Consider the following 16,432-nt stretch of genomic DNA (forward strand, 5'->3'; position numbering starts at 1 on the left):
AACTTTTGGGTTAACAGCCGATCGCGCTAGCCAATTGCGCCACGGAGACAGTCGTGCTCCACTCTCACCACCATCATAACATTTCTTCAGAGCTATCAGCCCAAAAAAAGCGCCACACGACCACAGGGTGGGCTCGAACGTCCAAACTTTCGGTCAACAGCAGATCGCGCTAGCCAACTGGGCCACGGAGACAGTCGTTCTCCACTCTCACCACCATCAGAACATATCTTCAAAGCTATCAGCGAAAAGAAAAAAAGCGACACACCGTCCCCGGGTGGACCCAAACCTCCCACCTTTCGGTTAACAGCCGATCGCGCTAGCCAATTGCGCCACGGAGACAGTCGTGCTCCACTCTCACCACCATCAGAACATATCTTCAAAGCTATCAGCGCAAAGAAAAAAAAAGCGACACACCGTCCCCGGGTGGGCTCGAAACTCCAACATTTCGGCTAACAGCCGATAGCGCTAGCTAATTGCGCCATGGAGACAATCCTTCTCCACTCTCACCACCATCAGAACATATCTTCAAAGCTATCAGGTTAAAAAAGAAACGCCGCACCACCACCAGGTGGGCTCGAAACTCCAAGCTTTCGGTTAACAGCCGATCACGCTAGCCAATTTCGCCACGGAGACAGTCCTGCTCCACTCTCACGACCATCAGAACATATCTTCAAAGCTATCAGCCCAAAGAAAAAAAGGTCCGCACCACCACCGGGTGGGCTCGAACCTCCAACCTTTCGGTTAACAGCCGATCGCGTTAGCCAATTGCGTCACGGAGAGAGTCGTGCTCCACTCTCAACACCAACAGAACATATCTTCAAAGCTATCAGCGCAAAGAAAGAAGCAACACACCACTCCCGGGAGGGCTTGAACCTCGAACCTTTCGGTTAACAGCCGATCGCGCTAGCCAATTGCGCCACGGAGACAGTCGTGCTCCACTCTCACCACCATCAGTACATATCTTCAAAGCTATCACTGCAAAGAAAAAAGCAACCCACCACTCCCGAGAGGGCTCGAATCTCCAACCTTTCCGTTAACAGCCGATCGCGCTAGCCAATTGCGCCACGGAAACAGTCCTGCTCCACTCACACCACCATTAGAACATATCTTCAAAGCTATCAGCAAAAGAAAAAAAAGCGCCGCACCACCACCGGGTGGGCTCCAACCTCCAACCTTTCGGTTAACAGCCGATCGCGCCAGCCAATTGCGCCACGGAGACAGTCCTGCTCTACTCTCACTACCATCAGAACATTTCTTCAGAGCTATCAGCCCAAAGAAAAAGAAGCGCCGCACCACCACCGGGTGGGCTCGAACCTCCAACCTTTCGGTTAACAGCCGATCGCCCTAGCCAATTGCGTCACAGAGACAGTCGTGCTCCACTCTCACCACCATCAGGACATATCTCCAAAGCTATCAGCGCAAAGAAAAAAGCAACACACCACTCCCGCGAGGGCTCGAAACTCCAATTTTTCGGTTAACAGCCGAACGCGCTAGCCAATTGCGCCACGGAGACAGTCGTGCTCCACTTTCACCACCGTCAGAACATTTCTCCGAAGCTATCAGCGCAAAGAAAAAAAAGCGCCGCATCACCACTGGGTGGGCTCGAACCTCCAACCTTTCGGTAAACAGCCGATCGCGCTAGCTAATTGCGCCACGGAGACAGTCGTGCTCCACTCTCACCACCATCAGAAAATATCTTCAAAGCTTTCAGTGCAAAGAAAAAAGCAACACACCACTCCCGCGAGGGCTCGAAACTCCAATTTTTCGGTTAACAGCCGAACGCGCTAGCCAATTGCGCCACGGAGACAGTCGTGCTCCACTTTCACCACCATCAGAACATATTTTCAAAGCTATCAGTGCAAAGAAAAAAGCAACACACCACTCCTGAGAGGGCTCGAACCTCCAATGTTCCGTTAACAGCCGATCGCGCTAGCCAATTGCGCCACGGAGGCAGTCCTGCTCACTCTCACCACCATCAGAACATATCTTTAAAGCTATCAGCGCAAAAAAAAGCAACACACCACTCCCGGGAGAGCTCGATTCTCCAACCTTTCGGTTAACAGCCGATCGCGCTAGCCAATTGCGCCACAGAGACAGTCGTGCTCCACTTTCACCACCATCAGAACATATTTTCAAAGCTATCAGCGCAAAGAAAAAAGCGACACACCACTCCCGGGAGGGCTCGAACTTCCAACCTTTCGGTTAACAGCCGATCGCGCTAGCCAATTGCGCCACGGAGACAGTCCTGCTCCACTCTCACCACCATCAGAACATATCTTCAAAGCTATCAGCGCAAAGAAAAAAGCAACACACCACTCCCGAGAAGGCTTGAACCTCCAATTGTCCGTTAACAGCCGATCGCGCTAGCCAATTGCGCCACGGAGGCAGTCCTGCTCACTCTCACTACCATCAGAACATATCTTTAAAGCTATCGGTCGAAAGAAAAAAAAGCACCGCACCACCACCGGGTGAGCTCGAACCTCCAACCTTTCGGTTAACAGCCGATCGCGCCAGCCAATTGCGCCACGGAGACAGTCGTGCTCCACTCTCACCCCCGTCAGAACATTTCTTCAGAGCTATCAGCCCAAAGAAAAAAAAGCGCCGCACCACCACCGGGTGGGCTCGAAACTCCAAGCTTTCGGTTAACAGCCTTTCGCGCTAGCCAATTGCGCCACGGAGACAGTCGTGCTCCACTCTCACCACCATCAGGACATATCTTCAAAGCTATCAGCGCAAAGAAAAAAGCGACACACCACTCCCGGGAGGGCTCGAAACTCCAATTTATCGGTTAACAGCGGAACGTGTTAGCCAATTGCGCCACGGAGACCGTCGTGCTCCAATCTCACCACCGTCAGAACATTTCTCCAAAGCTATCAGCGCAAAGAAAAAAAAGCGCCGCACCACCACCGGGTGGGCTCGAACCTCCAACCTTTCGATCAACAGCCGATCGCGCTAGCTAATTGCGCCAAGGAGACAGTCGTGCTCCACTCTCACCACCATCAGAACATATCTTCAAAGCTATCAGTGCAAAGAAAAAAGCGCCGCACCACCACCGGGTGGGCTCAAACATCCAACTTTTCGGTTAACAGACCATCGCGCTAGCCGAAATCGCCACGGAGACAGTCGTGCTGCACTCTCACCACTGTCAGAACATTTCTCCAAAGCTATCAGCCCAAAGAAAAAAAGCGACACACTGTCCCCGGGAGCGCTCGAACCTCCAACCTTTCGGTTAACAGCCGATCGCGCTAGCCAATTGGGCCACGGAGACAGTCGTGCTCCACTCTCACCACCATCAGAAAACATCTTCAAAGCTATCAGCGCAAGTGAAAACGCAACACACCACTCCCGGGAGGGCTCGAAGCTCCAACCTTTCGGTTAACAGCCGATCGCGCTAGCAAATTGCGCCACGGAGACAGTCCTGCTATACTCTCGCCACCATCAGAGCATATCTTCAAAGCTATCAGCCCAAAGAAACAAAAGCGCCGCACCACCACCGTGTGGGCTCGAACCTCCAATTTTTCGGTTAACAGCCGATCGCGCTAGCCAATTGCGCCACGGACACAATCGTGCTCCACTCTCACCACCATCAGAACATATCTTCAAAGCTATCAGCGCAAAGAAAAAAAAGCGACACACCGTCCCCGGGTGGGCTCGAAACTCCAACCTTTCGGTTAACAGCCGATAGCGCTAGCTAATTGCGCCACGGAGACAATCCTTCTCCACTCTCACCACCATCAGAACATATCTTCAAAGCTATCAGGCCAAAAAAAAAGCGCCGCACCACCACCAGGTGGGCTCGAAACTCCAAGCTTTCGGTTAACAGCCGATCACGCTAGCCAATTGCGCCACGGAGACAGTCCTGCTCCACTCTCACGACCATCAGAACATATCTTCAAAGCTATCAGCCCAAAGAAAAAAAGGTCCGCACCACCACCGGGTGGGCTCGAACCTCCAACCTTTCGGTTAACAGCCGATCGCGCTAGCCAATTGCGCCACGGAGACAGTCCTGCTCCACTCTCACCAACATCAGAACATATCTTCAAAGCTATCAGCCCAAAGAAAAAAAAGCAACACACCACTCCCGGGAGCGCTCGATTCTCCAACCTTTCGGTTAACAGCCGATCGCGCTAGCCAACTGCGCCACGAAGACAGTCCTGCTCCACTCTCACCACCGTCAGAACATTTCTTCAGAGCTGTCAGCCCAAAGGAAAAAAAGCGCCGGACCACCACCGGGTGGGCTCGAACCTCCAACCATTTGGTTAACAGCCGATCGCGCTAGCCAATTGCGCCGCGGAGAGAGTCGTGCTCCTCTCTCACCACCAACATAACATATCTTCAAAGCTATCACCGCAAAGAAAAAAGCAACACACCACTTCTGGGAGGGCTTGAACCTCGAACCGTTCGGTTAACAGCCGATCGCGCTAGCGAATTGCGCCGCGGAGACAGTCGTGCTCCACTCTCACCACCATCAGAACATATTTTCAAAGCTATCAGCGCAAAGAAAAAAGCAACAAACCACTCCCGAGAGGGCTCGAACCTCCAATTTTCTGTTAACAGCCGATCGCGCTAGACAATTGCGCCACGGAGGCAGTCCTGCTTCACTCTCACCACCATCAGAACATATCTTCAAAGCTATCGGTCGAAAGAACAAAAAAGCGCCGCACCACCACCGGGTGGGCTCGAACCTCCAACCTTTCGGTTAACAGCCGATCGCGCTAGCCAATTGCCCCACGGAGACAGTCCCGCTCCACTCTCACCACCATCAGAACATATGTTCAAAGCTATCAGCGCATAGAAAAAAGCAAAACACCACTCCCGGGAGAGCTCGAACCTCCAACCTTTCGGTTAACAGCTGATCGCGCTAGCCAATTCTGCCACAGAGACAGTCCTGCTCCACTCATCGCACAATCTGAACATATCTTGAAAGCTATCAGCCCAAAGAAGAAAAAGCGCCGCACCACCACCGGGTGGGCTCGAACCTCCAAACTTTTGGTTAACAGCTGATCGCGCTAGCCAATTGCGCCACGGAGACAGTCCTGCTCCACTCTCACCACCATCAGAACATATCTTCAAAGCTATCAGCCCAAAGAAAAAAAAGCGCCGCACCACCACCACGTGGGCTCGAACATCCAACCTTTCGGTTAACAGCCGATCGCGCTAGCCAATTGCGCCACGGAGACAGTCCTGCTCCACTCTCACCCCCATCAGAAAAATCTTCAAAGCTATCAGCCCAAAGAAAAAAAAAAAGCGCCGCACCACCAACGGGTGGGCTCGAACCTCCAACCTTTCAGTTAACCGCCGATCGCGCCAGCCAATTGCGCCACGGAGACAGTCGTGCTCCACTCTCACCCCCGTCAGAACATTTCTTCAGAGCTATCAGCCCAAAGAAAAAGAAGCGCCGCACCACCACCAGGTGGGCTCGAACCTCCAACCTTTCTGTTAACAGCCGATCGCGCTAGCCAATTGCGCCACTCAGACAGTCGTGCTCCACTCTCACCACCATGAGGACATATCTTCAAAGCTATCAGCGCAAAGAAAAAAAAGCGCCGCACCACCACCGGGTGGGCTCGAACCTCCAACCTTTTCGTTAACAGCCGATCGCGCTAGCCAATTGCGTCACGGAGAGAGTCGTGCTCCACTCTCACCACCACCAGAACAAATCTTCAAAGCTATCAGCGCAAAGAAAAATGCAACACACCACTCCCGGGAGGGCTTGAACCTCGAACCTTTCGGTTAACAGCCGATCGCGCTAGCCAATTGCGCCACGGAGACAGTCGTGCTCCACTCTCACCACCATCAGTACATATCTTCAAAGCTATCACTGCAAAGAAAAAAGCAACACACCACTCCCGAGAGGGCTCGAATCTCCAATCTTTCCGTTAACAGCCGATCGCGCTAGCCAATTGCGCCACGGAGGCAGTCCTGCTCCACTCTCACCACCATCAGAACATATCTTCAAAGCTATCAGCCGAAAGAAAAAAAAGCGCCGCACCACCACCGGGTGGGCTCGAACCTCCAACCTTTCGGTTAACAGCCGATCGCGCTAGCCAATTGCGCCACGGAGACAGTCCCGCTCCACTCTCACCACCATCAGAACATATGTTCAAAGCTATCAGCCGAAAGAAAAAAAGGTCCGCACCACCACCGGGTGGGCTCGAACCTCCAACCTTTCGGTTAACAGCCGATCGCGCTAGCCAATTGCGCCACGGAGACAGTCCTGCTCCACTCTCACCAACATCAGAACATATCTTCAAAGCTATCAGCCCAAAGAAAAAAAAGCAACACACCAATCCCGGGAGCGCTCGATTCTCCAACCTTTCGGTTAACAGCCGATCGCGCTAGCCAACTGCGCCACGAAGACAGTCCTGCTCCACTCTCACCACCGTCAGAACATTTCTTCAGAGCTGTCAGCCCAAAGGAAAAAAAGCGCCGGACCACCACCGGGTGGGCTCGAACCTCCAACCATTTGGTTAACAGCCGATCGCGCTAGCCAATTGCGCCGCGGAGAGAGTCGTGCTCCTCTCTCACCACCAACATAACATATCTTAAAAGCTATCACCGCAAAGTAAAAAGCAACACACCACTTTCGGGAGGGCTTGAACCTCGAACCGTTCGGTTAACAGCCGATCGCGCTAGCGAATTGCGCCACGGAGACAGTCGTGCTCCACTCTCACCACCATCAGAACATATTTTCAAAGCTATCAGCGCAAAGAAAAAAGCAACAAACCACTCCCGAGAGGGCTCGAACCTCCAATTTTCCGTTAACAGCCGATCGCGCTAGACAATTGCGCCACGGAGGCAGTCCTGCTTCACTCTCACCACCATCAGAACATATCTTCAAAGCTATCGGTCGAAAGAACAAAAAAGCGCCGCACCACCACCGGGTGGGCTCGAACCTCCAACCTTTCGGTTAACAGCCGATCGCGCTAGCCAATTGCGCCACGGAGACAGTCCCGCTCCACTCTCACCACCATCAGAACATATGTTCAAAGCTATCAGCGCATAGAAAAAAGCAACACACCACTCCCGGGAGATCTCGAACCTCCAACCTTTCGGTTAATGGCTGATCGCGCTAGCCAATTGCGCCACGGAGGCAGTCCTGCTCCACTCTCACCACCATCAGAACATATCTTCAAAGCTATCAGCCGAAAGAAAAAAAAGCGCCGCACCACCACCGGGTGGGCTCGAACCTCCAACCTTTCGGTTAACAGCCGATCGCGCTAGCCAATTGCGCCACGGAGACAGTCCCGCTCCACTCTCACCACCATCAGAACATATGTTCAAAGCTATCAGCGCAAACAAAAAAGCAACACACCACTCCCAGGAGAGCTCGAACCTCCAACCTTTCAATTAACAGCCGATCGCGCTAGCCAATTCCGCCACAGAGACAGTCCTGCTCCACTCTCCGCACCACCAGAACATATCTTGAAAGCTATCAACCCAAAGAAAAAAAAGCGCCGCACCACCACCGGGTGGGCTCGAACCTCCAACCTTTCGGTTAACAGTCGATCGCGCTAGCCAATTGCGCCACGGGAACAGTCCTGCTCCACTCACACCACCATTAGAACATATCTTCAAAGCTATCAGCCCAAAGAAAAAGAAGCGCCGCACCACCACCGGGTGGGCTCGAACCTCTAAGCTTTCGGTTAACAGCCGAACGTGCTAGCCGATTGCGCCACGGAGACAGCCGTGCTCCACTCTCACCACCATCAGAACATTTCTTCAGAGCTATCAGCCCAAAGAAAAAAAAGCGCCACACGACCACCGGGTGGGCTCGAACCTCCAATCTTTCCGTTAACAGCCGATCGCGCTAGTCAATTGCGCCACGGAGGCAGTCCTGCTCCACTCTCACCACCATCAGAACATATCTTCAAAGCTATCAGCCGAAAGAAAAAAAGCACCGCACCACCATCGGGTGGGCTCGAACCTCCAACCTTTCGGATAACAGCCGATCGCGCTAGCCAATTGCGCCACGGAGACAGTCCCGCTCCACTCTCACCACCATCAGAACATATGTTCAAAGCTATCAGCGGAAAGAAAAAAGCAACACACCACTCCCGGGAGAGCTGGAACCTCCAACCTTTCAGTTAACAGCCGATCGCGCTAGCCAATTATGCCACAGAGACAGTCCTGCTCCACTCATCGCACCATCTGAACATATCCTGAAAGCTATCAGCCCAAAGAAGAAAAAGCGCCGCACCACCACCGGGTGGGCTCGAACCTCCAAACTTTTGGTTAACAGCTGATCGCGCTAGCCAATTGCGCCACGGAGATGGTCCTGCTCCACTCTCACCACCATCAGAACATATCTTCAAAGCTATCAGCCCAAAGAAAAAAAAGCGCCGCACCACCACCGCGTGGGCTCGAACATCCAACCTTTCGGTTAACAGCCGATTGCGCTAGCCAATTGCGCCACGGAGACAGTCCTGCTCCACTCTCACCCCCATCAGAAAAATCTTCAAGGCTATCAGCCCAAAGAAAAAAAAAGCGCCGCACCACCAACGGGTGGGCTCGAACCTCCAACCTTTCAGTTAACAGCCGATCGCGCCAGCCAATTGCGCCACGGAGACAGTCATGCTCCACTCTCACCACCGTCAGAACATTTCTTCAGAGCTGTCAGCCCAAAGGAAAAAAAGCGCCGGACCACCACCGGATGGGCTCGAACCTCGAACCTTTCGGTTAACAGCCGATCGCGCTAGCCAATTGCGCCACGGAGACAGTCGTGCTCCACTCGCACCACCATCAGTACATATCTTCAAAGCTATCACTGCAAAGAAAAAAGCAACACACCACTCCCGAGAGGGCTCGAATCTCCAATCTTTCCGTCAACAGCCGATCGCGCTAGCCAATTGCGCCACGGAGGCAGTCCTGCTCCACTCTCACCACCATCAGAACATATCTTCAAAGCTATCAGCCGAAAGAAAAAAAAGCGCCGCACCACCACCGGGTGGGCTCGAACCTCCAACCTTTCGGTTTGCGCCACGGAGACAGTCCCGCTCCACTCTCACCACCATCAGAACAAATGTTCAAAGCTATCAGCGCAAAGAAAAAAGCAACACACCACTCCCGGGAGAGCTCGAACCTCCAACCTTTCAGTTAACAGCCGATCGCGCTAGCCAATTCCGCCACAGAGACCGTCCTGCTCCACTCTCCGCACCACCAGAACATATCTTGAAAGCTATCAACCCAAAGAAAAAAAAGCGCCGCACCACCACCGGGTGGGCTCGAACCTCCAACCTTTCGGTTAACAGTCGATCGCGCTAGCCAATATCGCCACGGGAACAGTCCTGCTCCACTCACACCACCATTAGAACATATCTTCAAAGCTATCAGCCCAAAGAAAAAAAAAGCGCCGCACCACCACCGGGTGGGCTCGAACCCCTAACCTTTCGGTTAACAGCCGATCGCGCCAGCCAATTGCGCCACGGAGACAGTCCTGCTCTACTCTCACCACCATCAGAACATTTCTTCAGAGCTATCAGCCCAAAGAAAAAGAAGCGCCGCACCACCACCGGGTGGGCTCGAACCCCTAAGCTTTCGGTTAACAGCCGAACGTGCTAGCCGATTGCGCCACGGAGACAGCCGTGCTCCACTCTCACCACCGTCAGAACATTTCTTCAGAGCTATCAGCCCAAAGAAAAAAAAGCGCCGCACGACCACCGGGTGGGCTCGAACCTCCAATCTTTCCGTTAACAGCCGATCGCGCTAGTCAATTGCGCCACGGAGGCAGTCCTGCTCCACTCTCACCACCATCAGAACATATCTTCAAAGCTATAAGCCGAAAAAAAAAGCGCCGCACCACCATCGGGTGGGCTCGAACCTCCAACCTTTCGGTTAACAGCCGATCGCGCTAGCCAATTGCGCCACGGAGACAGTCCCGCTCCACTCTCACCACCATCAGAACATATGTTCAAAGCTATCAGCGCAAAGAAAAAAGCAACACACCACTCCCGGGAGAGCTGGAACCTCCAACCTTTCAGTTAACAGCCGATCGCGCTAGCCAATTCCGCCACAGAGACAGTCCTGCTCCACTCTCCGCACCATCAGAACATATCTTGAAAGCTATCAGCCCAAAGAAAAAAAAGCGCCGCACCACCACCGGGTGGGCTCGAACCTCCAACCTTTCGGTTAACAGCCGATCGCCCTAGCCAATTGCGCCACGGAGACAGTCGTGCTCCACTCTCACCACCATCAGAACATATCTTCAAAGCTTTCAGTGCTAAGAAAAAAGCAACACACCACTCCCGCGAGGGCTCGAATTTCCAATTTTTCGGTTAACAGCCGAACGCGCTAGCCAATTGCGCCACGGAGACAGACGTGCTCCACTCTCACCACCGTCAGAACATTTCTTCAGAGCTATCATCCCAAAGAAAAAAAAAGCGCCGCACCACCACCGGGTGGGCTCGAACCTCTAAGCTTTCGGTTAACAGCCGAACGTGCTAGCCGATTGCGCCACGGAGACAGCCGTGCTCCACTCTCACCACCGTCAGAACATTTCTTCAGAGCTATCAGCCCAAAGAAAAAAAAAGCGCCGCACGACCACCGGGTGGGCTCGAACCTACAATCTTTCGGTTAACAGCCGATCGCGCTAGCCGATTTCGCCACGGAGGAATCCTGCTCCACTCTCACCACCGTCAGAACATTTCTTCAGAGCTGTCAGCCCAAACGAAAAAAAGCGCCGGACCACCAACGGGTGGGCTCGAACCTCCAACCATTTGGTTAAGAGCCGATCGCGCTAGCCAATAGCGCCACGGAGAGAGTCGTGCTCCACTATCACCACCAACAGAACATAACTTCAAAGCTATCAGCGCAAAGAAAAAAGCAACACACCATTCCCGGGAGGGCTCGAACCTCGAACCTTTTGGTTAACAGCTCATCGCACTAGCGAATTGCGCCACGGAGACAGTCGTGCTCCACTATCACCACCATTCCAACATATCTTCAAAGCTATCAGCCCAAAGGAAAAAAAGCGCCGCACCACCACCAGGTGGGCTCGAGCCTCACACCCTTCGGTTAATAGCCCATCGCGCTAGCCAATTACGCCACGGAGGCAGTCGTGCTCCACTCTCATCACCATCAGAACATATCTTCAAAGCTATCAGCGCAAAGAAAAAAGCAACACACCACTCCCGGGAGGGCTCGAACCTCCAACCTTTTGGTTAACAGCCGATCGCGCTAGCCAATTGCGCCACGGAGACCGTCCTGTACCACTCTCACCACCGTCAGAACATTTCTTCAGAGCTGTCAGCCCAAAGGAAAAAAAAGCGCCGGACCACCACCGGGTGGGCTCTAACCTCCAACCTTTTCGTTAACAGCCGATCGCGCTAGCCGATTGCGCCACAGAGAGAGTCGTGCTCCACTCTCACCACCAACAGAACATATCTTCAAAGCTATCAGCGCAAAGAAAAAAGCAACACACCACTCCCGGGAGGGCTTGAACCTCGAACCTTTCGGTTAACAGCCGATCGCGCTAGCCAATTGCGCCACGGAGACAGTCGTGCTCCACTCTCACCACCATAAGAACATATCTTCAAAGCTATCACTGCAAAGAAAAAAGCAACACACTACTCCCGAGAGGGCTCGAATCTCCAACGTTTCCGTTAACAGCCGATCGCGCTAGCCAATTGCGCCACGGAGGCAGTCCTGCTCCACTCTCACCACCATCAGAACATATCTTCCAAGCTATCAGCCGAAAGAAAAACAGCGCCGCACCACCACCGGGTGGGCTCAAACCTCCAACCTTTCGGTTAACAGCCGATCGCGCTAGCCAATTGCGCCACGGAGACAGTCCCGCTCCACTCTCACCACCATTAGAACATATGTTCAAAGCTATCAGCGCAAAGACAAAAGCAACACCACTCCCGGGAGAGCTCGAACCTCCAACCTTTCGGTTAACAGCCGATCGCGCTAGCCAATTCCGCCACAGAGACAGTCCTGCACCACTCTCCGCACCATCAGAACATATCTTGAAAGCTATCAGCCCAAAGAAAAAAAAGCGCCGCACCACCACCGGGTGGGCTCGAACCTCCAACCTTTTGGTTAACAGCCGATCGCCCTAGCCAAATGCGCCACGGAGACAGTCGTGCTCCACTCTCACCACCATCAGAACATATCCTCAAAGCTTTCAGTGCAAAGAAAAAAGCAAAACACCACTCCCGCGAGGGCTCGAATTTCCAATTTTTCGGTTAATAGCCGAACGCGCTAGCCAAGTGCGCCACGGAGACAGACGTGCTCCACTCTCACCACCGTCAGAAAATTTCTTCAGAGCTATCATCCCAAAGAAAAAAAGCGCCGCACCACCACCGGGTGGGCTCGAACCTCTAAGCTTTCGGTTAACAGCCGAACGTGCTAGCCGATTGCGCCACGGAGACAGCCGTGCTTCACTCTCACCACCGTCAGAACATTTCTTCAGAGCTATCAGCCCAAAGAAAAAAAAAAGCGCCGCACGACCACCGGGTGGGCTTGAACCTACAATCTTTCGGTTAACAGCCGATCGCGCTAGCCGATTGCGCCACGGAGAAATCCTGCTCCACTCTCACCACCGTCAGAACATTTCTTCAGAGCTGTCAGCCCAAACGAAAAAAAGCGCCGGACCACCAACGGGTGGGCTCGGACCTCCAACCTTTTGGTTAACAGCCGATCGCGCTAGCCAATTGCGCCACGGAGAGAGTCGTGCTCCACTCTCACCACCAACAGAACATATCTTCAAAGCTATCAGCGCAAAGAAAAAAGCAACACACCATTCCCGGGAGGGCTTGAACCTCGAACCTTTTGGTTAACAGCTCATCGCACTAGCCAATTGCGCCACGGAGACAGTCGTGCTCAACTATCACCACCATTCCAACATATCTTCAAAGCTATCAGCCCAAAGGGAGAAAAGCGCCGCACCACCACCAGGTGGGCTCGAGCCTCACACCCTTCGGTTAATAGCCCATCGCGCTAGCCAATTACGCCACGGAGGCAGTCGTGCTCCACTCTCATCACCATCAGAACATATCTTCAAAGCTATCAGCGCAAAGAAAAAAGCAACACACCACTCCCGGGAGGGCTCGAACCTCCAACCTTTCGGTTAACAGCCGATCGCGCTAGCCAATTGCGCCACGGAGACCGTCCTGTACCACTCTCACCACCGTCAGAACATTTCTTCAGAGCTGTCAGCCCAAAGGAAAAAAAAGCGCCGGACCACCACCGGGTGGGCTCTAACCTCCAACCTTTTCGTTAACAGCCGATCACGCTAGCCAATTGCGCCACAGAGAGAGTCGTGCTCCACTCTCACCACCAACAGAACATATCTTCAAAGCTATCAGCGCAAAGAAAAAAGCAACACACCACTCCCGGGAGGGCTTGAACCTCGAACCTTTCGGTTAACAGCCGATCGCGCTAGCCAATTGCGCCACGGAGACAGTCGTGCTCCACTCTCACCACCATAAGAACATATCTTCATAGCTATCACTGCAAAGAAAAAAGCAACACACCACTTCCGAGAGGGCTCGAATCTCCAACGTTTCCGTTAACAGCCGATCGCGCTAGACAATTGCGCCACGGAGGCAGTCCTGCTCCACTCTCACCACCACCAGAACATACCTTCCAAGCTATCAGCCGAAAGAAAAACAGCGCCGCACCACCACCGGGTGGGCTCAAACCTCCAACCTTTCGGTTAACAGCCGATCGCGCTAGCCGATTCCGCCACAGAGACAGTCCTGCTTCACTCTCACCACCATCAGAACATTTCTTCAGAGCTATCAGCCCAAAGAAAAAGAAGCGCCACACCACCACCGGGTGGGCTCGAACCTCCAACCTTTCCTTTAAAAGCTCATCGCACTAGCCAATTGCGCCACGGAGACAGTCGTGCTCCACTATCACCACCATCCCAACATATCTTCAAAGCTATCAGCCCAAAGAAAAAAAGCACCGCACCACCACCGCGTGGGCTCGAACCTCCAACCTTTCAGTTAACAGCCGCTCGCGCAAGCCAATTGCGCCACGGAAACAGTCCTGCTCCACCCTCACCACCATTAGAACTTATCTTCAAAGCTATCAGCTCAAAGAAAAAAAAGCAGCACACCACTCCCGGGAGGGCTTGAACCTCCAACCTTTCAGTAAACAGCAAATCGCGCTAGCCAATTGCGCCACGGAGACAGTTGCGCTCCACTCTAACCACCGTCAGAACATTTCTTCAGAGCTATCAGCCCAAAGGTAAAAAAGCGCCGCACCACCACCGGGTGGACTCGAGCCTCCAACCATTCGGTTGATAGCCCATCGCGCTAGCCAATTACGCCACGGAGACAGTCGTGCTCCACTCTCATCACCATCAGAACATATCTTCAAAGCTATCAGCGCAAAGAAAAAAGCAACACACCAATCCCGGGAGGGCTCGAACCTCCAACCTTTCGGTTAACAGCCGATCGCGCTAGCCAATTGCGCCACGGAGACAGTCATGCTCCACTCTCACCTCCGTCAGAACTTTTCTTCAGAGCTATCAGCCCAAAGAAAAAAAAGCGCCGCACCACCATCGGGTGGGCTCAAACCTCCAGCCTTTCGGTTAACAGCCCATCGCGCTAGCCAATTGCGCCACGGAGACAGTCATGCTCCACTCTCACCACCGTCAGAACATTTCTTCAGAGCTATCAGCCCCCAAAAAAAGCGCCGCACCACTCCCGGGAGAGCTCGAACCTCCAACCTTTCAGTTAACAGCCGATCAGGCTAGCCAATTCCGCCACAGAGACAGTCCTGCACCACTCTCCGCACCATCAGAACATATCTTGAAAGCTATCAGCCCAAAGAAAAAAAAGCGCCGCACCACCACCGGGTGGGCTCGAACCTCCAACCTTTCGGTTAACAGCCGATCGCGCTAGCCAATTGCGCCACGGAGACAGTCGTGCTGTACTCTCACCACCATCAGAACATATCCTCAAAGCTTTCAGTGCAAAGAAAAAAGCAAAACACCACTCCCGCGAGGGCTCGAATTTCCAATTTTTCGGTTAACAGCCGAACGCGCTAGCCAAGTGCGCCACGGAGACAGACGTGCTCCACTCTCACCACCGTCAGAAAATTTCTTCAGAGCTATCATCCCAAAGAAAAAAAAGCGCCGCACCACCACCGGGTGGGCTCGAACCTCTAAGCTTTCGGTTAACAGCCGAACGTGCCAGCCGATTGCGCCACGGAGACAGCCGTGCTCCACTCTCACCACCGTCAGAACATTTCTTCAGAGCTATCAGCCCAAAGAAAAAAAAGCGCCGCACGACCACCGGGTGGGCTTGAACCTACAATCTTTCGGTTAACAGCCGATCGCGCTAGCCGATTGCGCCACGGAGAAATCCTGCTCCACTCTCACCACCGTCAGAACATTTATTCAGAGCTGTCAGCCCAAACGAAAATAGCGCCGGACCACCAACGGGTGGGCTCGAACCTCCAACCTTTTGGTTAACAGCCGATCGCGCTAGCCAATTGCGCCACGGAGAGAGTCGTGCTCCACTCTCACCACCAACAGAACATATCTTCAAAGCTATCAGCGCAAAGAAAAAAGCAACACACCATTCCCGGGAGGGCTTGAACCTCGAACCTTTTGGTTAACAGCTCATCGCACTAGCCAATTGCGCCACGGAGACAGTCGTGCTCAACTATCACCACCATTCCAACATATCTTCAAAGCTATCAGCCCAAAGGGAGAAAAGCGCCGCACCACCACCAGGTGGGCTCGAGCCTCACACCCTTCGGTTAATAGCCCATCGCGCTAGCCAATTACGCCACGGAGGCAGTCGTGCTCCACTCTCATCACCATCAGAACATATCTTCAAAGCTATCAGCGCAAAGAAAAAAGCAACACACCAATCCCGGGAGGGCTCGAACCTCCAACCTTTCGGTTAACAGCCGATCGCGCTAGCCAATTGCGCCACGGAGACAGTCATGCTCCACTCTCACCTCCGTCAGAACTTTTCTTCAGAGCTATCAGCCCAAAGAAAAAAAAGCGCCGCACCACCATCGGGTGGGCTCAAACCTCCAGCCTTTCGGTTAACAGCCCATCGCGCTAGCCAATTGCGCCACGGAGACAGTCATGCTCCACTCTCACCACCGTCAGAATATTTCTTCAGAGCTATCAGCCCCAAAAAAAGCGCCGCACCACTCCCGGGAGAGCTCGAACCTCCAACCTTTCAGTTAACAGCCGATCGCGCTAGCCAATTCCGCCACAGAGACAGTCCTGCACCACTCTCCGCACCATCAGAACATATCTTGAAAGCTATCAGCCCAAAGAAAAAAAAGCGCCGCACCACCACCGGGTGGGCTCGAACCTCCAACCTTTCGGTTAACAGCCGATCGCGCTAGCCAATTGCGCCACGGAGACAGTCGTGCTGTACTCTCACCACCATCAGAACATATCCTCAAAGCTTTCAGTGCAAAGAAAAAAGCAAAACACCACTCCCGCGAGGGCTCG

The sequence above is a fragment of the Rhipicephalus microplus genome, unplaced genomic scaffold (genome assembly GCF_043290135.1).
Source record: "Rhipicephalus microplus isolate Deutch F79 unplaced genomic scaffold, USDA_Rmic scaffold_58, whole genome shotgun sequence".
Lineage (NCBI taxonomy): Eukaryota > Metazoa > Arthropoda > Arachnida > Ixodida > Ixodidae > Rhipicephalus > Rhipicephalus microplus.